A 27,969-nucleotide genomic window follows, 5' to 3' on the forward strand; every position below is an offset into this window, starting at 1 on the left:
AAATATCTATTTATTTATGAAATACATAACTCAATTAAATTTCTCTTAATAACTTAATATTCAGAAAACTTAACACACATCTAAATTTAAATTTCCATGTATATGAAGCTCACTGAATATCAAATTACCATGTTGCAAAAGGATAACTAAATTGTAATCTATAAATGTCTCTCCTTACTTTCATAGGAGAGATTGTAAATTCAAGAATATGATGGACATAAGAGAAATGAATTTCAAAAAAGTGAAATTATAATTTTAATAATTTTTATTTATATTTATGGTAATTATTGAATTATGTATATTAATTACTCAGTTAAGAAATATATGATTTTTTAAGGTAATCATGGTTTTTCTTTTATTAAGGCTTATTAAATTTATACACTTAATTAATTATTTAATTGTGAAATATATATTTCAATTAAATTTTCTTAAAAACTTAGTATTTACTTAACATATATTGAGGTTTAAATTTTCACATATATTAATCTTATTGAATATCAAATTACCATGCATTAATATTTTTGCTTAATAAGAAGGGGCTCTCTGCTAGGGTTTTGAAGTCATAAGTTTTTTTTCAGAATTCTGAAAATTTCCTGCCAAAGTAATTTTTCCTACATACGAAACCTAAGATTGTTGGTAAGTTGACATCGCGCTGATTGGGCCCATGTCAGTTCCTCCTGGGGGAGAGCACCCCCCCCCCCCCTCCAACTTCAAGTATGCTCTTACAGGAAACCATCGAGTTGTCTCAGATCCTTTTGCGTCAGCATGGAAACAGAAAGGTAAACAAGTTGCCTCTCTAGTGTTTGGGGCGCAATGGCATTTCAAGATGAAGAGTCATTGCCTCTCGAAGGCATCTAAAAACCCTCGTGTTGTAATCCCTAGTAACCTCTTGGCCTAGTCCCGACACTTTATTCAAGATCATGAATTAATCTACAAATTTATGGGTATTTGTCCCAAGGAGACGAATATACTCAGATGGATCCAGCTAAATGATCTGGATTTATGTAGGAATGCAATAAAGTAAAGAAATAACCATAAATACAGAGATGTAGCAGAAATCATACTTCATTTCATTAATGTAAAATACTGAAATATGCTTACAAACAGAAATGGAAATAGACTAGCTCGGGTGATGGTAGCTTATCTCTGAGAAGAGATGTGGTGGCTACATGCCTCTAAATTGTGTTACAATGAGGCTCAAGGTCCTTTTTATTATTGAACGATAAGAGAAAACCCTAACAACCAAAACCCTAACCCGAGGAGATGTAACACCAAGAGTTTATGGGCCTCGTTGGGGTTAGTTGGGCAGCCAACTTCTCGGGGTCGTGACTTGGTCATATTATCTCAGTTTGACATGCATGATACCCTGTTGGAAAGATCTCTTCGAGGACTATGACAAAAAAATGACTTATTCTTAGTCGCTGGTAGTAGATTACCAAAAGAAAGTCGTTTAGGGCCTCAAAACGGCTTCAGAAGTTTAGGACCCGAAAAACTGCTAAAAATAGTAAATTGTGCTACAATTAAGGAAACTGAAAAACTGAAAGAAACAATGGTGGGGGTCTAAGTGGAATTGGCAGATGGCCACTAATATCCACTTGGATCACTAAAATGGCAACCAAAGGTGTTATAGACATATTTGGGCACATCAACCCCAAACTTATATGTCGATGTATTAGGGCTCATCAACCCCTAAAAGAGTTGTTTCATACCCTAGAGGAACATAGTCATCTAAATGCATAATTCCCCAAAAGTTCCATCTCAGAAACCATCCAGAAATTGCCTAAATTAAACCATATTGACTGCTCCACTGGAAAAGTGCGATGCATACTGAGTGGTACACTGCCAGGGTGCGATGCATACTGTTTAGGCCTTCTATAGGGTGCGATGGGTGAGGATGGACAAATGTCTGGGACAGTTTTCTAAGTGGATGCTCATGGAATCTTCTAGAAACTTCTCCTGTGCCACTTGCCTCTCTGAATTCGCCCAAGGATGAATAAGGGATCTAAAACCATCTGTTATCCCTTCTCTTATGGAACCAATTGTAACAAGTGGAATGACACTAATCAAACCCCATGGATGACTCACACCCTTGCACACATCTATAAATGGATCCCTCATCCAAGAGATCTAGAAGCTGAAATGTTGTGAATTGCAAGGAAGTGCTGATAGTTTGTAATTGAGGAGAGAGCATTGTATTCTTGTTGGTGTGATCTTGTTATTTCATGAGGTGAAGAAGGATTGAAGCTGGGAGGATGATCCTAGATCGGACAACTGGGTTGTAATTCTCCCTTCTATCAATAAAGCTCTTCAAGTTTTCTTCCATATGATTGTGCAACTATGGATGTTATCATTTTTTCATTATATATCTGATTATGTAATGTTTATGTTGTAATAGATCACGATGGTTTGACGATTCTTTGTTGTTGTACATGTGCAGGTACTCTCCAAGTGTGTTAAGTACGAGGAGGAGTTGCGGGATCTGTCAAAGGGGAGAGAGATCAAGCAAGGGATTAAGCGGAAATTCCAGGTTGGTTCCATTATCTTTCTCTCATCTGTTACACATGGAAGAAATCGTTGAATTGCTTTAAACTGTTGTTTCTAGGGTAGCTGCCAAACCTAGAGGACCAGCATTCTTTAGGAATACTAGTTTTCCTAGAAACAAATTGGCGACTCCACTGGGGATCAAATAGATGTTTGTTTGTTTTTATTGTTTGTTTTATGTTCAATTTGATAAACTATAGACAGAGTCTGAAGTCGGCCAGCTGGTAGCTTTCTAACTACTCTTGCTTTGCAATTGCATAGTAGATGAATGCTACTTCAGTCAACCTCTAGTTTAGTTTATGAATTAAACATTTGAATTGCAATCATATCTAGATGCCCTTTTGGTAGCTCAGTAACCTCTCAAGACATTCCATCATACTCTACTCATCATTGTTCATCAAAACGCACCTTAACTCATTGAAAACAACTCCACATTTGAGCCAAAACCCATTTCAGTTGCACTCCTTGGACCATCGCACTGTCTTCCACTGTGACTCAATATGCATAGCACCTCCCGAGTGCAGTAAGTGTGATGCATCTCAATTTTTGTGAAGCCTAGGTGCGATGATTGACTAAACTCTTTTTCCATCTAGAAATTGAGGGTTTTGACCTTGTTTTCAGTTTTGTTTGGTTGTTTTGCTGTATATGAACAGTGCCTCTTTACTGAAGCTTACTTGTATCACTTAGATCAGCCTCAATTACATTAGGATTAGTGAATGTTTTTGTGTATTTGTTCCTCATTTACAATCCTTTGTCAAAAAGTTGTTTAAATCAATTTGTCACTTTCGTACAAAAAGTGTCGTAATTGTCGTTTTGTGTCGAAGAGAGAGGTGTCGTAAATTCTTCCTTCCCTTGATAATCAATTGAAATTTTCTTGATGCATTTGATTTGATTTGATTATATTCGAAGTGTCGAAAGCATTTTTATTCAAAATTGAAAGTGTCGTTTAGAGTCTTCCTTTCTCTTTTGAAGAAGAAATTGTCGAAAATGTCATTTTGAGTGAAATATTTCAGATCTTTGCTACATTTAGTTTTCCTTTTGCCATTTTTCACATTAAGGAGAATGAAAACAAATACATGCATTTGGATTTAGCAGTTTTTGGTTTGTGTGCGAAAAGATGATTTAGGGAAATGCACTAGTGTGTGCTCTTTGCTTTTTGCTTAAAAGCACTGTTATCTTCTTTCCCTAGTAGCTAGGATTTTCATTTCCCAAATAAACGAAGATTGTTTATCATTGTAGATTGCATCTTAGGAATTTCAGATCATCATCACACAGTGAACCATTGAAAGGAAAACTCTAAACAAGATCAACTTTAAAATGAATTTCAATGAACCTAACAACACTTTGGAACTTAACGCAACATATCTAGAGGTCTAGGCTAGTGATGTGTTCGGGCGTCGTTAAAACTAGTGGCTATCGTTTTCATTGAAGGTTGGGTGATTCCTCCTCTTTGATACGACAAGTGCTAGCACGGAATTGTGCTCCCAGTACCGTCGCATATATATTAGGAGACCATAATAGGCTTGAATCCTTTATCCATAGGAAACCGAGTCTGTCGCCTTATTGATCGCAATGCACTGAACATAGCATTTGGGAAGATTGACTGCCGTACATAAGTCCTTGGTAATTTCTCTTTAATTTATCACCAAGGTGCATATTGCAGTTTTGTGATTGGTTTGGTAATCCCTCTGTCTATATATTCTAGAGTAGTCACTTTCGTTCCTTTTTTACTCTTTAAAAGAAAATGTCCATCTTAGCACTTGTCCTTTCAGGCTCATTAAAAATCGAAGGAGACTAGAGTCTTCTTTAGCTTTTTCTCGACTCTTAAAAACTGAAAAAGAAAAGTTGTGTCCAAGCGTCATTAAAATCAATTGAATTCCGAATAACATCCCTATTTCTTAGTTGATCTTAAGTTGAGATATATGGAGACAAATCCGAAGTCCACTGATCAAGGAATACCTTTTGATGGGAATCCTAGTCCTTTTCCTCCTTTTGGAAATATTGGTGCTCCTTATATGGCTACATTTTCCCTTCCGGGAATTACCATTAGCCTGCCAATATGGCTGTTTTCAACCTCTCTGGTTCAAAATGTCTAGACTTCTCTAAAATCTAGCACACCTCCAACTGGACAAAATCAACCTCCAGTTAATCCTAAAGTTGACCCTTTGCCTTCTTCCTCGTTTGTCTCTCCCTCCCCCTCTTCCTCTTCGCTTGGTGACAATATTGGTACTAGTAACCAGGTGGCTAAGAAGAAGAAGAAAGGGAAGAAGAAGAAGAAGAAGCCAATTCAACAAGGGGGAAACTAAGCAACCTTTGCTCTGGATGCAACATCTGATGAAAATCCATCCATTAAGCTTCCCAAACCCAAATATCCATGCATAATTTGTGTGGGAGACCATTTTCATCGAAATTGTCCTTACTTTCCTTGGATCTTGAAAGAATGGTCTTCCTGTTCACACCATCTCGTGTCATCAACCTCTGGGGATCATGTTGGTAACACACCATCAACTAGTTATAGTAAAGTTCATGGACAGAAGGGAAGGGTCACGATTCCATGTAGGTTATGTGAAGGTAATTATTCCCTTCACCTTTGTCCTTTTTTGGATGAAGCCAAAAGAGTGTTGGATAACCGTCCTGCTTCACCGCAGCAACTTCCATCTGGTTACAAGAAACTCTCCCTGAATCCTTCACTAGGTGATGAACCTACTCACTTAAATCAACCATCGGTCAAAACCACTCTCTTTGGAAGTGAATCCTATGAGTCTATAACCGACCAAGATCAATAGGTCGAGGACCCAATTTCACCTTTATCTAATCGTACTTTTCCCGAAGAGAGTGAAAATGATACTGCTCAAGTTCTTTTTGTTACCTCAGATTCGAATGACCTTGGGGGAAATCCGCCTGTTCCATCAAGACAGGAGGAAAATCCTCCAGTTCTCGTAACTCAAGGGGTTAATTCTTCCATTTCTACAGTACCCCCTCCAAGTAGTTTAGTCACTTCCTTTGATTGGAATCGACTGGCAGGATCCCGCCTTCCTTCTTATATGCCTTTCCAAATCATAGTACAAGTTTGTAAAATGATTGTATCTGGCACTATTATAGATGAAGGTGCATTAGTGAGTATCCTTTCCTCAACTGCTTGGCAAGCACTTGGTTCGCCACCGCTTATGCCTGTTACACAGAATCTGTTAGGCTTTAACAGAGGAACCAGTCAACCGGTAGGGATCCTTCCTTAGTTACCTATCACTTTGGGAGGAAAAACCATTTATCTGAACGTGATGGTAGTCCCAGGACCTTTATATTACAATTTACTTCTTGGGCATGACTATGTTTATCACATGGGAGCTATTGTTTCAACACTCTTTCGAGTGATTTGTTTCCCACATGAAGGAAAAATTGTCACCATTGACCAGCTTTCATTTTCCGGTCCAAATATAGCACCTAGTCAACCATCGTCCCTAAATGTTCCATTTATACCAATGGTATCATACCCGCCACAGGTTACTTATGTGGAAACATGTTCCATACCTACATCGACTGACGATCAATTCAGTGATGTTGTACATTATGTACTGGGGGCATTAGAACCAGATCTCTCCTTCATGACCACTTATGAGTTCTGAATAAGGGTCTTGGAGGATAGTTCATTATCTTGGGTCAACCTCGTTAAAAAATGAAACCAAGGGTCTCCGAGCATAATTCCTTGTCTTGTGTCAAGCTCTTTTAAAAATGAAACAAGGTCCCAAGTTCAAAGTCGAGTCTTTCACTTGATCTCGTAAAAGAACCTTCATTCCACCCACCTGATAGCCATGAGAAGTCTACTTAGGTGAATGTAATGAAGCTTGGGGGGCATGCACCTTGTGGTCAAGATAAGTTTCCCTATAGGTTATGTGATTGGTCTTTCACACCATTCACCTTTGTTTATCTGAATGAAGCCAATGAGGCGTTGGATAACCATCCTGCTTCACCACAGTGATTTCCATTTGGTTACAAGAGACTCTCCTTTTCATCATGCTAGGGGCATGTAAACCAATTCAAGCATATTTTTTCCATTTTAAGCTTGTGTAAAAAAGAAACTGAAACCAAGCATAGTTTGTTCGTTTCAAGCTTGTGTAAACATGAAACTGAATCCAAGCATAGTTCCCCATGGTTCAAGCTTATCTAAAAATGAACCCATTTTAAACCTTGTGATTGCCATTCTGTCAGTTGATCCTTGGTTGTTTTCATCTCATCACCACCATCTCTTTAGCTGATCATACGCTTTCACTTGGTTGTTTTACCCGTTTTGAGGAACAATTGCAATGAGTGGTCTTATTAGCCAGCCTCTTCACATAAATCAACATGTTTTGAGAAGTTCCAACATCATCAGAACCAGTTGCTACCCTAGACACCACTCGTTCCTCAAAATAGAGTCCTCTTTAAACCCTTTTTAGACTCAGTAAATATGAAAATATTGTCGAGCGCTTGTCCCTTCCAGCTCGTTAAAGTATTGGAAATGTCATCCCTCTTGTATTATTTTATCCTTTTTCGGACCTGAGGGATTATTTTATGAAAAAGAACTTATAGAGTCCTCTTTAAACCCTTTTCAGACTCGTTAAACATGAAAAGATTGTCGAGCGCTTGTCCTTTCCAGCTCATTAAAATATTGGAAATGTCATCCCTCTTGTATTATTTTATCCTTTTTCAAACCTGAGGGATGACTTTATGAAAAAGAACTTATGGAGTTTTCTTTTCGTCCCTTTTCAAACTCTCTAAACATGAAAAGGACCGAGTTGTCCTTTTCGTTAAACTCGTTAAAACAATAGTGACAAACTTGTCCTTCTAGACGAGACTGAGTTTCACTGTCGCTAGACTCGTTAAAATACTAAATAGCGACAGGTTTGCCCGAAGGGCGAATTATAGAAAAAGAATATGTTATCCTCCTCAATCTTGACAAAAATAAAGAAGTATTGGTCAGCAATGACTAGGGAAAAAGGAAAAAAACTTGAAGAATTTATGGTAGCGAGTCGCTCTTGAACATGACACTTTCACTTCATCTCCATTATTGAGTTGGGTTGGGTTATTCCGTTCACCGGTCATCATACCATTGATCTTTCATACCATCCATGTTTTGGGGTTAATGCTACCAATTCATCTCAGTGTCGCCAACATGTTCCAGAGAAGTCATCCAGTTGATAAATCACCATCCAGTTAATGTCTCATACACTGTAACACCTCCAACCTTCATTTTTTCATGACCACCATTCTTGAGCCTTGTGTTGTTAGTTCGTTTTTTACCTCCAGAAATCATTTGCTTCGTTTCGTGTCATAGATGTGGGATACATCAAGGCCCTCCTACGACGAGTCGCTTCTTGTCAACATCAGCTTATTATCCAAGAAGTTGACTTAGAAACAACCCTTTTAGTGCTTTGAAGCTTGCATACATCAATGGCAAGTTTCTCACTTTCGACAACAGGTTGGCATCAATGGCCTTCGACTGAAAGATTTTGCATGGTGTTCGACATCGGATCATATATTCACACCACGTGAATTGTACTGTAGTACCTTGAGGATCATTACCATTATCGGTGATTCCTCTCGCTTCTATTAATAGCTCACATCATTAGCTGGTAATCAGACGATGTCTTTCCATGTTCGACTCCAGAACATCTATTCACATGGATTGACCTGTACATTGAGGGAAGATTGAATGAGTTTTGAAGACCCCGAATCTAGTTTCATCCATCCGGTTGCGATATATTCATGGATATAAAAACATCAAAGCTCTGCACAGATGGTCATCCTAACCATGGATGATGACTCTATATATGAAGAATCACCAGTCTGTATCTGCAGACGACTATCTGATCTATGTACATGAAATGGAATTTATAAAGCTGAGCATGGGAATGCCTCCCTCAGCTAGATCATAAAAATCATATTATGATAATAAATTGTATTGTAACTAATGTAGGTCACCTTCCAATTCAAAACTTCGGATCCTCATGATAAATCATTTCACCCGACATGAATATTTACGACCTCATGCTTTAGGAAGCAACTGTTATAGACATATTTGGGCACATCAACCCCAAACTTATATGTCGATGTATTAGGGCTCATCAGCCCCTAAAAGAGTTGTTTCATACCCTAGAGGAACATAGTCATCTGAATGCATCATTCCCCAAAAGTTCCATCTGAGAAACCATCCAGAGATTTCCTAAATTAAACCAAACTAACTGCTGCACTAGCAAAGTGCGATGCATACTGAGTGGTACACTACCAAGGTGCAATGCATACTGTTTAGGCCTTCTATAGGGTGCGATGGGGGAGGATGGAAAAATGTCCGTGACAGTTTTCTAAGTGGATGCTCATGGAATCTTCTAGAAACTTCTCCTGTGCCACTTGCCTCTCTGAATTCGCCGAGGGACGAATAAGGGATCTAAAACCATCTGTTATCCCTTCTCTTATGGAACCAATTGTAACAAGTGGAATGACACTAATCAAACCCCATGGATGACTCACACCCTTGCACACATCTATAAATAGATCCCTCATCCAAGAGATCTATAGGCTGAAATGTTGTGAATTGCAAGGAAGTGTTGATAGTTTGTAATTAAGGAGAGAGCATTGTATTCTTGTTGGTGTGATCTTGTTATTTCATGAGGTGAAGAAGGATTGATGCTGGGAGGTTGATGTTGGATTAGACAACTGGGTTGTAATTCTCCCTTCTATCAATAAAGCTCTTCAAGTTTTCTTCCATATGATTGTGCAATTGTGAATGCTATCATTTGTTCATTATATATCTGATTCTGTAATGTTTATGTTGTAATAGATCACGATGCTTTGACGGTTCTTTGATGTTGTACATGTGTAGGTACTCTCCAAGCATGTTAAGTACGGGGAGGAGTTGCGGGATCTATCAAAGGGGAGAGAGATCAAGCAAGGGATTAAGCAGAAGTTCTAGGTTGGTTCCATTATCTTTATCTTATCTGTTACACATAGAAGAAATCGTTGAATTGCTTTAAACTGTTGTTTCTAGGGTAGCTTCCAAACCTAGAGGGCTAGCATTCTTTAGGAATACTAGTTTCCCATAAACAAAAGGCCCTGATCGAGATCTGTTTAAGAGTGAAAGGCCTTTTCATGGTGATCTTTGAGCATCTGGAGGATAGGAGAAGAGCCCTGGATAATGGCCCTTACTTTATGAATAATGTAGGACTCTTCATGAGGCACTGGGAACCCTACTATAATCCGAAGAAGGAGTAGTTTCTAGTGGCACCCATCTGGGTCAGATTGTATTCCTTACCAGAAGATTTGTTGGAAGTGGACATCTGAGAATCGATCGGAAACTCTATTGGAAACTTTGTGAAATTTTCTGAAATCACTAGGCACAGAATATTTACATCCTCTACTCGAATCCGTGTATATATGAATATCTCCCAACCACTGCAGGAATAAGTGGAAATAGAATACTGGATGAAGTTTGGTCTCAACCTTTAGACTATCAACATGTTCCATTAAAATGATGTATCTTCCACGAGTATGGACATCTCTTCCAGGATTGTACCTAGAGGCCCGAGGAGAATCCTCCTCCTTCAGCTAATGCTTCGCCGAATAAATTTCACAAAGTCTAAGGATGACACTTGTTGAACAATAGAAGCCCTCCAAACCGTCTGCCCCCGCCCTCACCTGCGTCTACCCTAATTGGGAAATCTGCAAATCTGTTTTCTTTGTTGGAAGAGCCTGCAAAAAGAGAAAATCCAAAAGCACCAGTACTGGAGGCTCATCCATTGCAGTCGATGGAAATTGAAGCAGTCCCTAAAATCCCTGAGAACAAAAAGGCAAGTAAGAAGAAATCCTGAGAGGCACAATCAAACGATAAGGAGATTCAAAGTGTTCTAGCTCAAGTATAGCAAGCCTTAGAGTCTAATGTAAGAATGGATCGACTTAATTTAGATGAAAATGTTATGGTGGCATTCCTGAGGAATTCCACTAAGGATGACTCAACAGATATACCTCAAGAGCAATTGGATCAATTTTATCACTGTAGGTTTTAACCTCGTACAGAAATTACCTACATATGAATTCTCAAACACAGAAAAAAAATAATGCGAGAGCAGAACACATAAAACACATGTACACAGATATTTTCCACTGATCCCAAAACCGGGACTACCAGCTTGATTTTTCATTATGTTCCTTTCAATGTTATAATACATATTTATACATGCCAAAGCATCCAATACCATGGACCTAAAACTATCGCGTCCAAAAAACATGTGCGAAAATCATGCACAAAACCATAGGTGGGTTTGCCCAACCTAACATAGGGTGCAAAACCAAAATTTTCCAGGGCGCTGCCCCGTACCCCATAAAGTGGGGTTACGGGTGCCCCTCAAACCCCCTGTTAACTACGTGGAAAGTGTTATCACTTAGAACTATAGTTCATGTATATAAGGTTGTCCATAAGTTTCATATAAAGGTTTTCAGTTTTGTGAAAAAATCATTAGATACCCTCCATCATTGTTAGTTAAAGCATGTCATGTCATTAGTACTTTGCGCAGTTTCGCAGCGCATGTTTGATTGGTCAGTTTAGCTGCGAAATGATGTTTTCGTTTTTTCGCAGCGTTCTGTTTGTCAGCCATTTAGTAGCGCATCTTGTTAAGTTTGAACTGTCCGCGCTACGAAATCGGGGTTTCAGGGTTTTTTGTAGCGCTCTTCCTTTGAATGTCAAATCCGAGAGAGGTGAGTCATAGGTCCGTTCATGTTTGTCAGTTTACGTCCTCTCCAGGTCATGATAAACCATCATTCCGCCATAAGGTCCAGAGTCATGCATTTGAGTGTCAGTTTAAGGGATTTTACAAGGGATGGTTATATCATAATGGGTTTTTCATAATGTGTAAACATGATTGCTGTATGAGAAGCCCAAGTTCTTATTTAAAGGGATCATTGCAAGCGAGCCTGCACTCCAAAGTCGAGTTTGTTTTCGCGCTACAGCTACCATTAGTTCCCTGTGTGAAAATATTCAAAGCAAGATGGAAAAGAGGGAACATCGATCCGGTAAGTGTGTGAGGACAGAGCCGGAGGGGTTAGATGTTACTCTCAGGGATGAAGGTGTAGCAAGAGCCTTTCGAAATGCTGGTTGCTGGAGGTTTTGCGAAAAATTGAAGGGAGGACATGCAGAGGTAACGAAGGCTTTCGCATTAAATTTTACTGGACTGAATTCAAAGGTGTCAATGTTAGAGTTTCCTGTGTCTCCTGAAGTTATTTCCACTGTCACTAAAATTCCGAGGGGTGGCCAAGAATGGTTCAAAAACTTCAAGTTCGACATGAGTCCCTATAAAGAGTTTTTGAAGGAACCTTATGTAGATGAAGACCTCACCAAAGCGGTGCCAAGGAGTTATATAAAAGAACATTATGCTATGCTCCTCACATGCATCCAGAAATACCTGACATGCGAGGGTAGGTACAATAAAGTTTACTCCTACCACTTCAAACTTTTGTTACATTTCACAGGTAAGGTTTCAATAGACATACCTTTCTATTTGTTCAGAAGCATTAGCAAAATGTGTGATAAAATTCAGTTAAAGAAAGATGGTTGTGAAACATCCCTGTTTCATCATGGTCTAGTAAAGTTGCTGGTGTTGGATAGTTTACAAAAGATTGGCAGAGATTGGGATTCATTTGTGTTTATGGCCGGCTTCCCAAGCAAAATAGGCCTCACTCCATTGCCTGTGAGAGAAAGGGAAGAAAGGAGTGAAGAACCTACTTTGGCTGAACTTAGGAGAGAAGTGACAGACCAAAAGAAGCCTAAAACTAAGTCAAGGAAATCAGAGAAGTCTGTGGCAGCTAAAGAGACACCTGAATCATCAGTGAAGAAAACTCCTAAGCCATTATCTAAGGAGACATCTAAAGTATCAGAAAAGGAAACTCCTAAGTCATCATCTAAGGAAACACCTCAGTCATCAAAGCAGAAGATTCAGAAAAAGAAGGATGAAGCTAAATCAAGTGAAGTTGAAAAAATTTCAAGGGTGAGAACCAGAGGTCAACTAAACAAAGAGAAAGGTAAGTCAATTACTGTGGAAGAAAGCCCTATTTCGAAAGGTAGTTTAAATGACTTACTTGAAGCCATTGAACTAGAGCAAGATCAGCCAATACAGATTGAACCAATAGAATTTGAGCAAGATCACCCGGTGCAGCCAATGCATATTGACCTCACTCAGTCTTCACCCGAAAGTTCTAAAAAATCAAGGGCTTCTAAAAGGTTGAAATTTGAAGAGCCTAGTAAAGAATATGCTTTTAAGCCACGTAGACCAGTCTCAAGAAGGCAAATCAAAGAAGTGGAGAAAGCGCAGAAAGAGAAGGCACCTTTAGAAGTGCCTAGGACAGAGGTACTTGAGGTTTTGACTGGAATAGTTCAAGCAGCCAAAAGTAAGAACAAGGGTAATAGGGTTATCATCAGTCAAGGTGGAAATGTTATTGCTATCAAGAAACAAGCTGGAACAACAAAAGAAGAAATACCTCAGATTAAAAATGTTTCTAAGGAAAGGGCAGTAAGATATGCAAATTATAAAAAGGCTGTAATGAAAGGCAGAACAAGTTTGATGAGTCAAACTGACTCAGTCTCTGATGCATATGTGTGGACGGTGCCAGCTCTGAAGCAGGCGAAAATCATGAAACAGATGAATACAAGCTTAAGAGCAGAAAACAAGGTTTTAAAGGAAGAAGTTAGCAGTTTGAAGATGAAGCTAGGCAAACTAGCTAATTAATCCAAGGGAAAATATGCTTTCCAAGTTTTGGTAAATTTTGGTTATCATCATTTTGAAACTTTTTGAAACTTTTTGAAGTCCTTACACCTGTGTAAAATAGCTGAAGAAATCACAGAGTTAAGTCATTATTGCTTTAAGGTTCATATGCTTAGTTTTGATTACCTACAGCAGTTTCGTAGCGCGCTACGAAACTGCTGTAGATGACTGTTTATGTGAAAAATTTGAGATTGATGCTGAGGTCAGCGAATCTTAAAGGGATGACTCGAGGCTAGCATGGAGATTATATAAAGCCATTCAGATGTTTAAAATGTGACAGGTGTGAGTATTTAAGGAAAAGGTGAAATTTTTGTCTTTTGTTAAAGTCTTCACTTTATATCCGAATTTTTAGGGTTCTGGTAGGGTTACCGAGATTTTGAGTGGTACACCTGTTCAGTTTACAAGGTGGCCAGATCATAAGGTTTTTTCTATCATGCGTGATTATTAAAGGATTAAATGGCTTGAAGCATAATCTTTAATGCATGAAGACTAATGGGAGGCAGAGACCGTGAACATAGGGCACAGATTCTTATCAGTTGATGAATCATCCACATATCAGGCATTCGAAACTGCTCATTCAGTGAATGTTCTTCCAGCATGGCTCGGCTATCATTGAAGTGATACAGGTGTCAAATTTCAAGAAAGCATCAATGCACACGAGGAGATAGACTTGAAGTTTCAATGGGAATGGAACCCTCTGTTTTCACAGCGCAATACCTTTGTAATTAATTAGTTTGTTTAGATATGGATAAGATAATTAATGATAGGATTCCGAGCTCCCTTCATGCTTGTTGAGGAGTCTCAGGTAGTAGTATTTTGGTTTTGCTATATATAGAAATGACTCTGATGTAAAAAAGGTTGGACATTTTATACAAAAACGGAGTTATTTGGGCCAATGTAAGACTTGTTACAGTAATAGTAAAACAGTGTTGATTTCTTCTCAAGATTCTCGATGGATTATTTTGTTCAAATATAATGGTGATGTTTTATATTATATGTTCTTTTACAGCCTTGTTATAGCACAATCACTCAGAATTCATATCTTATGCTCTGACTTCCTGTGTGTTTGGCAAGCTGTGGTTTTTGTGGAGTATGTTTGAACATTTAATGCAAAGAGCCTTGACTTCCATGAAATGACTATGTTTTTCTTGTTTACTTAGTGTATGAGACTCCATAGCCCAATGAGGACCAGTTTGATATGTATCCAACCAGCTTTTGTTTTTATGAAAGAGTAAAGAGTTAGCCATCTGTTGTAGTGAAGGATTTTTATCAAGAGTCTGTGAGAGAGCCCTCTCTGACCAAAGAGGCTAATCTTTGGTCTAAAGTCTGGTTGAAAGAGTTACATGAAATCTTGCTTGGTTGCAGCCCTTAGTACTGATTTTGTGATAACAGAAAGAATATAACACAACCCAACATTCTCCCACTTGTTTCTTTCTTTCCACAGGAGGCCACAAGAGAGCTTAGTCATTTTTCCGACCCTGAAATGCCCATTGTCTCTCTACACCAAGAGAACTTCTCAGAGCTCACAGATTTTGTCAATGCATCTGTAGTATTCTTCAAAGTGTCCATCTTTACCAGCAACACCTTTTTGTCTTCTATCATATCCCTCACAAAGTGATATTGAACATCAATGTGCTTTGTCGTTGAATGATATGCGGGGTTCTTTGCCAAGAAAATTGCACTTTGGTTGTCACAGTCTATCCTTATAGCTTCTTGTACTAACCCCATACTTGAACACAATGTCTGCAACCAAACTGCTTCCTTGCTTGCATGAGTGGCTGCCATGTATTCTGCCTCTGTAGTTGATAGTCCCACTACAAATTGTTTCTTACTCATCCAACTGACTGCACCTCCAAATAGGTTAAACACATACCCACTTGTAGATCTTCTCTGATCCAGATCTCCAGCCCAGTCTACATCAAAAAATCCATGAATATCCAACACTCTGTCCAATCTTGGTCTTCCTTGGTAGCACAAACCATAATCACTAGTGCCATGCAAATACCTGAAAACTCGCTTCACTTCTATCTAGTGCTCCTTCCCTGGTTTTGACATAAACCTGCTCAATACTCCCACTGCATGTGCAATGTCTGGTCTAGTACAGACCATTGCATACATCAAGCTACCGACTGCACTTGCATATGGAACACAGGACATGTCCTCTTCCTCTTCTTGTGTCTTGGGACACTGTTCAGCAGATAACCTCACACCTACAGGAATAGGAACCTTCACCGGTTTACTTTCCTACATATTAAACCTCTGCAATATTGTCTCGACATACTTCCTCCAGTTTAACTAGAGCTTCCTCTTTGCCTGATCTCTTTTAATTTCCATGCCCAAAATATAGTTTGCAGCACCAAGATCTTTCATGTCGAATTTGGAGGACAATTGGGTCTTCAAATCCTGGATAACTTCTTTGGCATTTCCAACCAACAACATATCATTCACATACAAGACCAGATAAATAACACAGTCACCAATTAATTTAAAATACACACAATGATCTGTTTTGCTTCTGGTGAAGCCAAGTCCCCGTATAAATGTATCAAATTTCTGATACCACATCCTTGGTGACAATTTTAACCCATATAGAGACTTCTTTAACTTACATACCAGTTCTTTCTTACCCTTCACCGCAAAGCCTTCAGGTTTTTGGCTAATTCAGGAATATGCAAAACACCCGGAAGTGTTCTAACCCTTCCACCTTGCAGCTTCAGTTTTACTTTTCCACAACCAATGATTCTAGCCTTCCTGTCATCCCCCAAGAAGACATCACCACCATCATATTTCTTATACTCACAGAGCCACTCTCTATAGGGAGTGAAGTGAAAGGATGCACATGAGTCAATCAACCATGCCTCATTATCTACATGTGTACTTGAAGAAGCCAAGTACACATCCCCACCTTCATCTGAGGTGGTTTTCACCTCTGCAGAAGGAGCCTCATCAGATCCCTTTCCTTTGTCAGGAGCTTTAGATTTACAGTCCCTTTTGAAGTGGCCTTCCTTTCCGCATTTCTAGCACACCACCTTTACAGGTTTTCCTGGAGATTTAGATCTCCCACTCGATGACTTATTTTTGTTTCTGTTCTAGGACCGTCCTCGTACAGACAAGGCATCACCATTTTGGCTCTCCATATTTTTCCGTCTCATCTCCTTCATCGGCAAGGCTGAGACTATTTCATCAAATTGCAAGGCAGTTGCATTGCTACCTATTGCAATAACCAGACTATCCCACGAATCTGGTAGAGAACACAACAAACTGATGCACTTATCTTCATCTAAAATTTTAATATCAACAGATGCTAACTGACTTACCACAGTATTAAATGCGTTAAAACAGTCACCAAGGGTGTGGTATCAGAAATTTGATACATTTATACGGGGGCTTGGCTTCACCAAAAGCAAAGCAGATCATTGTGTGTATTTTAAATTAATTGGTGACCGTGTTATTTATCTGGTCTTGTATGTGGATGATATGTTGTTGGTTGGAAATGACAAAGAAGTTATGCAGGATTTGAGGACCCAATTGTCCTCCAAATTCGACATGAAAGATCTCGGTGTTGCAAACTATATTTTGGGCATGGAAATTAAAAGAGATCGGGCAAAGAGGAAGCTTTGGTTAAACCAGAGGAAGTATGTCGAGACAATATTGCAGAGGTTTAATATGTAGGATAGTAAACCGGTGAAGGTTCCTATTCCTATAGGTGTGAGGTTATTTGCTGAACAGTGTCTACCACAGGCCCGAGCAAAACCCCTCAGCAACAAAGGCATCCCCTTGAAGCCAAATATGCTCTGATACCAATCGTAGGTTTTAACCCCATACAGAAATTACCTGCATACGAATTCTAAAACACAGAAAATAAATAATGCGAGAGAAGAACACATAAAACACATATACACAGATATTTTCCCCTGGATCCCAAAGCTGGGACTACCAGCTTGATTTTTCATTATGTTCCTTTCAATGTTATAATACATATTTATACATGCCGAAGCATCCAATACCATGGACCGAAAACCATTGCGTCCAAAAAACATGTGCGAAAATCATGCACAAAACCCTAGGTGGGTCTGCCCAACCTAACATAGGGTCCAAAACCAAAATTTTCCAGGGCACTGCCCCAAACCCCATAAAGTGGGGTTACGAGTGCCCCTCAAACCCCCTGTTAACTACGTGGAAAGAATATAACACAACCCAAAAATCAGATTTATAAACAATGGGAAAAGCGTCAGGCTCCTTCCGAACCCTCCCCACATTAAGCCCTGGTAGTTCGAGAGGAAGAATACTTGTCCCAGCATGCGGAGTCTAGTCTGAGTTTAGAAAAGATGAGAAAAGGTAGAAAACTCAAAAGAGAAAGAAGGAGTTGGCTAAGTAAAAGAGAGTTGTAAGGATTGCAATAGTAGAGGCTCGATCAAAGGAAAGGTTGGAAAGACAAAAACCAAGGGAAGATAAGGAACATAAACAAAAATTGGCAAGGCATGAGAGGGAGCCAAGAAAGGTTCAACAAGTGTTGCAAAGAGAAGGAGGGGTGACATGCAGGGAAGACTATGGTCCAACCTAATTTGAGGAAAATAGGATGATGTCCAACACACTGGATCACATTTAAGAGCACACACCATCATACCAAGACCTGATTAACATCCAAGTCCCCCGCTATCAGCTAGGGGTTGTGCCCACATCATATACCCATACAAATGAAGGTTTAAATACTAACTGTGTTTATATGACACCTGCACTCAGTGTTGGGGTTAGTAACACAAGTGGACACTTGGGCTACTCAATCCCTTACAAGGAGAAAATTGGAGTCTAGCATATGGTAACAGTCAATCACATACTAATCAGCCAATCTTGGGTAATCTACCATACTTGGGTCAGGCAGGAAACTCAACAATTTTGGGCAATGCAAGACATGGAGGCCATCAAGCATAGGGCTCGCATGAATTAATTTTTGTAACTACGTCGCAATGTGAATTTTGTAAGGATGTAATATGTTGATTGGTTTCATAGTAGAATCTAAACTTATACATAACTAAGGATTATCCAGTTCATTAGATGGAGGATTGTAAATGATAAAAATATCATTCTCTTGTACACAATTACATCCAGTTTTACTTGATTTGAGAATGTTTGTTATGATCTATAAATAATATGATCTAGATAACTCAGCTCTGTTGGGATAATTTAATCAAAGTTAGATCAATTGAATTCAAGAATCTAAACTCTATTGAATTTGAATTGGAATTATGATCTGAAAATTATTTTTATTTCGATGTGAAGATCCAACTACAACAAGTATGACCAGGATAATCATGCACTAGTATAAACACTTAACAATGGCAACAATATACCATTTGTCATGAAACTATCTTACACAATGACCATTTCCTTTATGAGAAACCTAAAAATAAATTAATGAAAGAATTATAAGTTAACAAATTAGTGGAGGGATGCCATTATTCTTGTATTGTTTTATTTTTATGATAATTATGCAAATATGAGCACCATTAATAGTAAATAAAGGAATGGCAATGTTATATACCATTGGTAAATAAACTGGCTTACACAGTGACCATTGTAAATAATTAACAACAAATAATTGCGACATTAATAGTAAATAAATAATCCAAATTGCCCAGCTATATAATGATTAAGATATATATAAATGCATTACATATATGGAATTACACTTTAGTAAAAAAAGTTCATCATTAAACAAAGTAAACAATAAACAAGGTAAATAGCATTGTTTATCAGCAAACAAAGTTCTAACATTCAATCAAAACAATTAATCACTCAAATGAAAGTTCCTATGGTTCACTGCCTCTTGAGGAATGGGTTCACTGCCTATTAGCCAATTTCTATGGTTGTGAAAGTATGAAATAAAGACCTATAACCCTAACAACATATCAACACCGCCAATGATGATAGAAGGAAGGAATCAACCAGAACACAAGAACCTTTTGCCTTATGCCAAGAGCCTATAACCAGGAAGGAGCCTCTCTTTTGTTTAATAATAAATAAAGAATCCAACTTCCCCAACTATCTAATAATTTAAGATATATATATATATATATATATATATATATATATATATATATATATATATATATATATATATATATATATATATATATATATATATATATATATATCTAGATATATATATATGCATTACAGATATGTCATTACAGTTCAGTAAACAAAGTTTATCAGTAAACAAAGTAAACAATAAACAAAGTAAATAGTATTGTTTATCAGTAAACAAAGTTCTAACATTCAATCAAAACAATTAATCACTCAAAGGAGAGTTCCTATGGTTCAATTCTTCTTGAGGTAAGGGTTCACTGCCTATTAGCTAGTTTCTATGGTTGTGAAAGTATGAAATAAGGATATGTAACCCTAACAACATATCAGGAAACACATATCAACACCACCAATGACAACAGAAGGAAGGAATAAACCAGAACATAGGAACCTTTTGCCTTATGCTAAGAGCCTGTAACCAAGAAGGAGCCTCTCTTTTGTTTATAAAGAGTTCCTATGGTTCAATTCTTCTTGAGGTAAGGGTCACTGCCTATTAGCTAGTTTCTATGGTTGTGAAAGTATGAAATAAGGATATGTAACCCTAACAACATATCAGGAAACACATATCAACACCGCCAATGACAACAGAAGGAAGGAATAAACCAGAACACAGGAACCTTTTGCCTTATGCTAAGAGCCTGTAACCAAGAAGGAGCCTCTCTTTTGTTTATAAAGAATTGAACTCCCCCAACTACCTAATAATTTAATATATTTATAACTGCATTAAAAATATGCCATTATAGTTCAGTAAACAAAGTTTATCATTAAACAAAGTCCTAACATTCAATCAAAACAATTAATCACTCAAAGGAGGGTTCCTATGGTTCACTGCCTCTTGAGGTGTGTGTTCACTGCGTATTAGCTAGTTGCTATGGCTGTGAAAGTATGAAATAAAGATTTGTAACCCTAACAACATATTAAGAAACACACATCAACATTGCCAATGAAAACAAAAGGAAGGAATCAACCAGAACATAGGAACCTTTCACCTTATGTCAAGAGCATGTAACCAGGAAGGGGCCTCTCTTTTATTTAATAGTAAATAAATAATTTGAATTCCCTAGCTGTCTAATAACTTAAGATATATATATAATGCATTACAGATATGGCATTACATTTCAGTAAACAAAGTAAATAGTATTGTTTATTAGTAAACAAAGTTCTGACATTCAATCAAAACAATTAATCACTCAAAGGAGAGTTCCTATGGTTCACTGCCCCTTCATATATGGGTTCACTGTCTATTAGCCAATTGCTATGGCTGTGAAAGTATGAAATAAGGATCTATAACCCTAATAGCATATCAAAATATACATATCAACACCGCCAATGACAACAAAAGGAAGGAATCAACTGGCATATCCATAAGGGCCACCAAAATTTAAGGATTTAAATATCAATGCACAATATTTAGAAATCGAGCTGGACGCATAAGCGTCACACCAAATATTGCAAAAACTAATTGCATGCACTTCTATTACACCAAACTGAGCAATGAACCCAGCGACACCATTCCAATTAGCCATTGTAACATCGAACCCCTTGCAATGAGAACATGCCACATAATTGGAGACTGCTTTAAGTGAAAGCAAATGCAATAAACCACTTGTAGCAAGTCGCTACACCAATTCCAACAAATGCACAAATGAAGAACACTAAAAAATCATTTCAGCAATTATACCAAACTGAGTGATGAACTCAGTGACAATTACACCAAACCGAGCGATGAACCTAGTGACAATTACACCAAAATGAGTGACGAACCCAGTGACAATTACACCAAAATGAGTGATGAACCCAACGACAATTACACCAAATCGAGCAATGAACCCAACGACACCATTTCAATTAACCATTGTAACATCAAGCCTCTTGCAGTCAGACCATGCCACACAATTGGAGACTACTTTAAGTGAAAGAAAATTCAATAGACCACCTGCAGCAAGCCACTGCACAAAACCCACACTGCTGAAGCTAAATTATAGAAAATTACCCAAAACCCACAATAACCGAAACCCACACAGTTGAAGGTGTTTAAAAACGCAGGCAAATAATATGATCAAAGGCATAATAATCCAATTCGGCTAAATGTGTTTAAAAACACAAGTAGATAGGCTGGTAGGACAATATCCCACCTTCCAGTCATCATTTCGTCGACTTTCTCCATTCCAACAAGCCACAGGAACCCCAAATGCTCCAAAAATAGTAACTCAGACTGCAATTCGCACAACGACCTGTAAGAAAGGCATCACACATTGTTAGACATCCCTAAACCTTCAGAAAATAAGCGAAATTCAACCAAAAAACTCATAAATTTATGCATATACCTGAAAAAACCATTCGGAGAATGAAATGGCCATATCCAACACCGAGCTGAGCTAAATCTGCCATAGGGACGAACACATATGAATACCCAACCCAATACACCAGACGAGGAAGAAAAACCAACCCAATAAACAAGTCAAAATGGATTATAACAATTGAACAACCTCTCAAAAAACCATCATAATTGCTCCATAACCCATTATTTGTAGGGCTGAGGATAGTTATGGAAGTAGCCACCATTGGAGTAGTGGCATGCAAGTACCCGATAGCATAAATGAACAACAACTAGACCTGAACAAAAATGCACAACGTCAAAGACAACCGTCCAAGACTATACCCTAAATTAAACCAAAGGCTACCTAAACCTGTTGAACCGGTGACCAGGTACAATGGACAGGTGGACGCATGCAACCAACAGGTGTCGTACGACAGAAAGGCATGACTTTGTGGCATATTTGCGGTCTGAGGTCAATGCAGTTGTGTATCGATGTCTCTCCCCTATTTTTTGCTTTTCTCTCTTTCTCTTGCCATGTCAACTTTGACACATGAAGGGTATTTATGGGGAGGGCCATTTGGTTAACTGCATGTCTTTCACAACATCCAAAGTTTATTTTAAGATGGTTCATCAATTCACTATCATGTGTTTCAAGTTAATTATTATTATTATATTTTAAGCCGTTAATTATTTTATTCTTTCTTATGAAATGCAAAGAGACAATGAGATAGTGACAAGTTGTATATCTTTTTGAAATAATTTTTAATGTCCTAATGAGATATTTTTAATGTCTTAAAGGAAGTCTATGGGAGTGAATTTCGCAAATAAATGTAGAATGAGTGTCCAAATTACCTTTTCATGTTAAAATCTTATTATTTTATTATGAAAGTGAAGAAAAAAACACAATTTATTATATATATATATATATATATATATATAGATAAATGTATAAAATAAAATTGTAAAATTTTTAAATATCTTTATAATGATTTAAAAAGGATAAAAATTAAACAAAGGTTTATAATGTGAATTTTTAAATAATATATATTTTAATGTTAATTATATTTAACGTAAGTAAAAAAGTTGTTATCCTCATTTATTAAATTTAAATTCTATTTGTGATATGTTTGCCCTTCATGGATAAGGGTTGGCATAGTGCTAACTATCTCAATTTCACTTTGCTTTAAACATTTAAGGGTGAAATGAGATGTTCCAAATGTTTTCATTGTCAAATAGGTCTAGCTTGAGAAATAATTGCCTCCCTGGCTAAGTTCAAAATCTATCTAGTTTGTGACATATTTGATTAAGGCCAACAATATATGATGTTCCAAATGTTTTCACTCTCAAATAGGTATAGCTTAAGCGGTTAAGAGGAGAAATTATTACCCCCCCCGTCGAGTTCAAAACCTAGTTAACTTTATGACATGTCTGATTAAGACCGCCAAAATATGACGTTCCAAATGTTTTCACTGTCAAATAGGTCTAGCATGAGTGGTTAAGAGGAGAAATCATTATTCCCCCCACCAAGTTCAAAAGCTACCTAATTTGTGACATGTCCAATTAAGGCAGGAAAGATATGTGCAATCTCATTCTTGCTTAAATGCTTGAGGAATAGATAATATGTTATTTGTAAAAATATGTGTATATGCGTGTATTATTCAATTTAAATAAATAAATAAACAAATTAGATTAATGCATTAAAAATAGTATTTGTAGCCACATTGTATGACATAATAAAAATCAAAAAATACTTCTTAGAGTTCTCTCTTTCAAGAGTCCCAAATTACAAAATTATTACATACAATTTAATTTGTTTTAAAATTGTTAGAAGTATATTTAAGGAACCAACTAATATAGCTCTTAGCATACTATTTAAGAGAAAAAATACCTTATTAAATCATTTGAAAACCTAAGATTAAAAAATGAAATGCCCACTAAAAGGTTACTGATTAATGTCTAATTTTATTTGGTTTATCAATTCAACATCTCTCATTTCCAAATATCCCAGTGCTTGCTAAAAAGACCCCTTGTCTTTGACCATGACAAGAATAATTCTAATTGATTCTTTTGAATGAGAGACCAAATATTAAAAGCTCCTAGTAAGACCCTAGGCTAGTTCACATAGTATACCACATTTCCCCCCAACTTTTCAATCATCTTACTCTAATGGGCCAGAACCTTTAAAATTTCTACATACTAAGCATACTAAAGCTTAATTTGGCTAGTCATTCCATCAATAAGATGAGAGATAACTACTTGCATCCCCATACGAAGAGAATGAATTTGCCTCTATACACAATATAGTTAATTATAATTAATAAGAAAAATGAACCTAAAAATAACTACTTCGTAAAGCAAAGTTTTTTTTTTTTTTTTTAACCCAAACCTTAAGTAATTAAACACACACAAAAAAAAATTAATCATAATAAAACTCTCTTTCATTTTATAAAGAGATACCAGAATAAAGTCCCTTATATTCACAGCGACACCATAATAGAAAATAACCTCAAATGATCTTACTTATTGCACCAAAATATATTAAATGCTTTATAAACATTATTCAAAACTTTGTTCAAATATAGAGGAAGTACTATAATTTAGGGGCTTAAATGTCTGTCCTTTCGCTTGGAAATCTCTCCACATTACATCTCATCTTAACTCCATTGTTTGAATAACTACATATGCTTATTTCATTTGACAATGAGGTAGAAATTAGAGTTCCCGGGATATTAGAAAATTTTGTAGTATCTCATATATTCTCATTGATCTTTTAATAAGTGTAATTATTTCATTTTTACTAATATTATAAAAAAATAATTATATATTTTTAATTTTTTATATTTTAATTTAAATAATAATATTAATTAATTAAAAGTGTATTGGACTAACGGTACATCACTACCCTAGCCTAAGCCTTCACATTGCACTTTCATAGGAGTCAAATAGCTGGGGAAGCATGTGAAAACTTTCACAAATTTTCCTCGGATGAAAAAGGGTTGCAGTACAAAGGGCCATGGACTCAGAAGGATACAGGTACATGCTCTGAAATATATCTCCATGGACACATAGAGCATACAACTCTGTTATGAGCTTGACAATAAATTATTCCGCCACCTTCTAGTTCGATTAGACTCGGGTAAATGTCTATGCACATCTAACAATGTGTACACAACCTTCAACTATCAGAAAAATTTCCCTAAATGTATTTACAAATAACTAAGAGTTCGATTGTGACTTTGAAGACATGAGGACAGAACCTATTGAAGACATTTGTAATTGTCTTTAAAAGGACCAATGACTGCAGGTTGTTAACCTGACCTGTTAAGGATTCAACCTCGGACTTGAGAACTACATTTCCTTGATGAGAAGATGCGTATTAGTTGCAATACTTGATATCAAGTCTTCCCACACCTAATTCCTCCAAATTTTCAGAAGCCCAGTGAAAATTTGTACTGTCTGTCAAAGGCACTTGAAAATTCTTCAAACAATTCGCTTCTCTCAGGTAGATTTGTTTTCAAGCAAAGAGCCCTCAATCTGGTTTTAACGTGGGGGTATTTATGAGCAGGGCAGCGTGGTGAGTAGTGTGGTCAGCAGTATGAGCATAGCAGTGTGAGCAGCGTGGGCAGCAGTGAGAGTAGCGAGCAGTGAACAGTGAGCAGTGTGAGAGCAGGGAGCTTTTTATGCAGCAGAAATATCGAGTAGCGAGCAAGCAACAACAAATGCATTCAAACATGACAAAGGAACCAGAAATTTCAGAACATGTGGAGACAAATGATTTAGGACAAGTGAAAATTGCCTCATCCACCAAAGTTGGGAAGTGGGTTTGGGTCAATGACAAACAATATCGAGGCATTTTAAAACGAAGAATAGCCCATCTAAAATGGGAGAAAACAAGGAAGAAACAGTCTCAAAAGAAATGTAATTGAGCCCTTCGCAAAAAGCACTCAAACAAGTGTCTTCCACAAGCACACGGCAACAAGAAGTCCAAAGGAAAAGTCATTGATGATTCTGCCTTATATAGTCCCACATCCACACCTCTCACCTAGTCATCTGATCTTTATGTGAAAGAATTGTTAAATGCAAAACAAAGGTTGGAAGTTTTAAAAGCTAAAGGGCAGGAAAGAGATCATAAAATTCATATAATAATGGCTGAGAACAAGGCGTTAGTAGAAAGCAATAAAATTTTAAAAGAACAAGTGGCATTGCTACAAGAAGCTCTCCTAATAGGGAAGACAGAATGGCAACGCATGAAGGCAGATGTGCAAAACATAAAGAAATTTGTAGTGGAAAGTACAGAGGTGGTGAATGTGAAATTATCCCAGGATAAAGGGAAAATGATTGCCCAAATAAACAACCATGAAGAGAACGCAAGAGAAGAAAAGAAAGGAGATTCCACCAAAGTTTCTAAAACTTGGGCTCAAGTTATTAGCAATTATGCTAATAAGGAAGGAGAAACAAATATTCAGGTTGACAACATGCAAGATAGTGAAGGCAAGGAAAGACAAAATAGGGCAGCAAACATAATTATTAAAGGGGTGAAAGACTATGGGAAAAATGAATGTACTCTTGACCTTGCAAGAGACTTATTGAAAGACAAGTTGCTATGGTAAGGACAAATATTCCAGGCATGGAGGGTGGGTAAGTTTAATGGGGAGAGAGTCAGGCCCATAAAAGTCATTATGCCTAGCTTGTGTGATAAATATATTATTCTAAGCAAGAAACATCTCTTGAGGGGTTCTCATTTTTTCCTAGAAGAAGATTTAACTGTAAAACAATAGGAGGAAAGAAGGGAGGAAATTTTAAAGGTTAGGGCAGCAAGAGATGAAGGAAAGAGAGCATGGATTTATAAAGGCAAAGTTGTGATAGCGCAATTTGGACCTCCTTCCAGAACAGAGCAGCAAGATGGTAATAAAGAAGAGGCAAAAAACTCTTCAACAGGAAATCAGAAAGCAAGGTCGGTATGGGAAAACAGGGACAAAGACTCAAATGTGAGTCTTGCATGTCAAAATAAATAGCAATCAAGTCATACCCAGGTTTCCTTAAGATTAGTTTGTTGTAACTGCAAAGGTTACCCATGGAGACGAGGAACTGGATTAGGGCCTATTGCGGAAAATAGAGACATAATTTGCCTCATAGAAACACATGAGCATGAAGGGTGCAAGACACCTTTCTTTGAATGATACTGGAAGATGGTAGTGTGGAACAAGGAAGCAGGGAATGGCAAAGGGAATGAGGGTATCATGGTTTTAGTAAGGGAGGAAAAAGGTCGTCTTATTCAGTTAGAAAAAGAAGACTCAAATAAGAAATTCATTTGGTTTAAAATATCAGAAAATGGAAACCACATCAGAATTGCAGCATGCTATTTTACACCACAGGTTTCAAAAATCTACAAAGGTAGAGGCTTTGACCACAAAGATCCATTTGCAGCTTTAAAAGTGGATATTGCAACATTTTGGCAGCTAGGTGAAGTCCTTATAGTGGGTGATTTCAATGCTAGGACTACAAGTGAGCAAGCTAGCATTCTTTGTTGTAAAGATGATTGTGACCCTATTTGGCTTACATAAGAAAGTAATCATCAGTGGGAAAGAATTTCAGAGGACAAGGGTTGCAATCTCTTTGGTGAACAATTTCTTACTCTATGTGGGGCCTTTGATTTAGTCATTTGTAATGGCTTGATTAGATGGGCAACGTTCGGTAATTTCACTTGCAATACTTACAATGGAGCAAGTGTGGTAGATTATGTAATTTGCTCGCATGGTTTGTGTGAGAAAATGGAAGAAGTTTTGGTTGGAGATTAGTTGTGGGATTTGAAATCAGATCACAAGCCAATTTATTTATGTTTCTCTTGGATTGGAAAAAAACAATTAGAGTCAAAAAATTCAGCATGTCCAACAAAATCTCCCACAGGGCAGAAATCTTTTGACCCTAGAAAATTGTAATACCTTCAAAATGACGCTAGAGAGGCTCTTTGAGAAGGGGAAAATTACAATTCACAACCTTCATAGTCATGAATTAACACATTTAATTCAATGCGCACTTGCAAAGTGCAAAAGAACAAAAATTAAGAAGTCTGAAACAAATTTCTTTCCGGTTAATTCTTGCTTTGACGAGGAATGCAAAAAGGCAAGGATAATGCAGAAAGAGTCAAACAAGGATAACATAAAGCTCAAATCGTACAAGCAATTACTAAGCAAGAAAAATGTTGATTTCATGGTTTCAAGGAGGGAAGAACTAATC

This window comes from Pinus tabuliformis, chromosome 8 (assembly GCF_031772625.1).
Source record: "Pinus tabuliformis cultivar Carrire ecotype Pingquan chromosome 8, CPIR1, whole genome shotgun sequence".
In the NCBI taxonomy this organism is placed as follows: Eukaryota; Viridiplantae; Streptophyta; class Pinopsida; order Pinales; family Pinaceae; genus Pinus; species Pinus tabuliformis.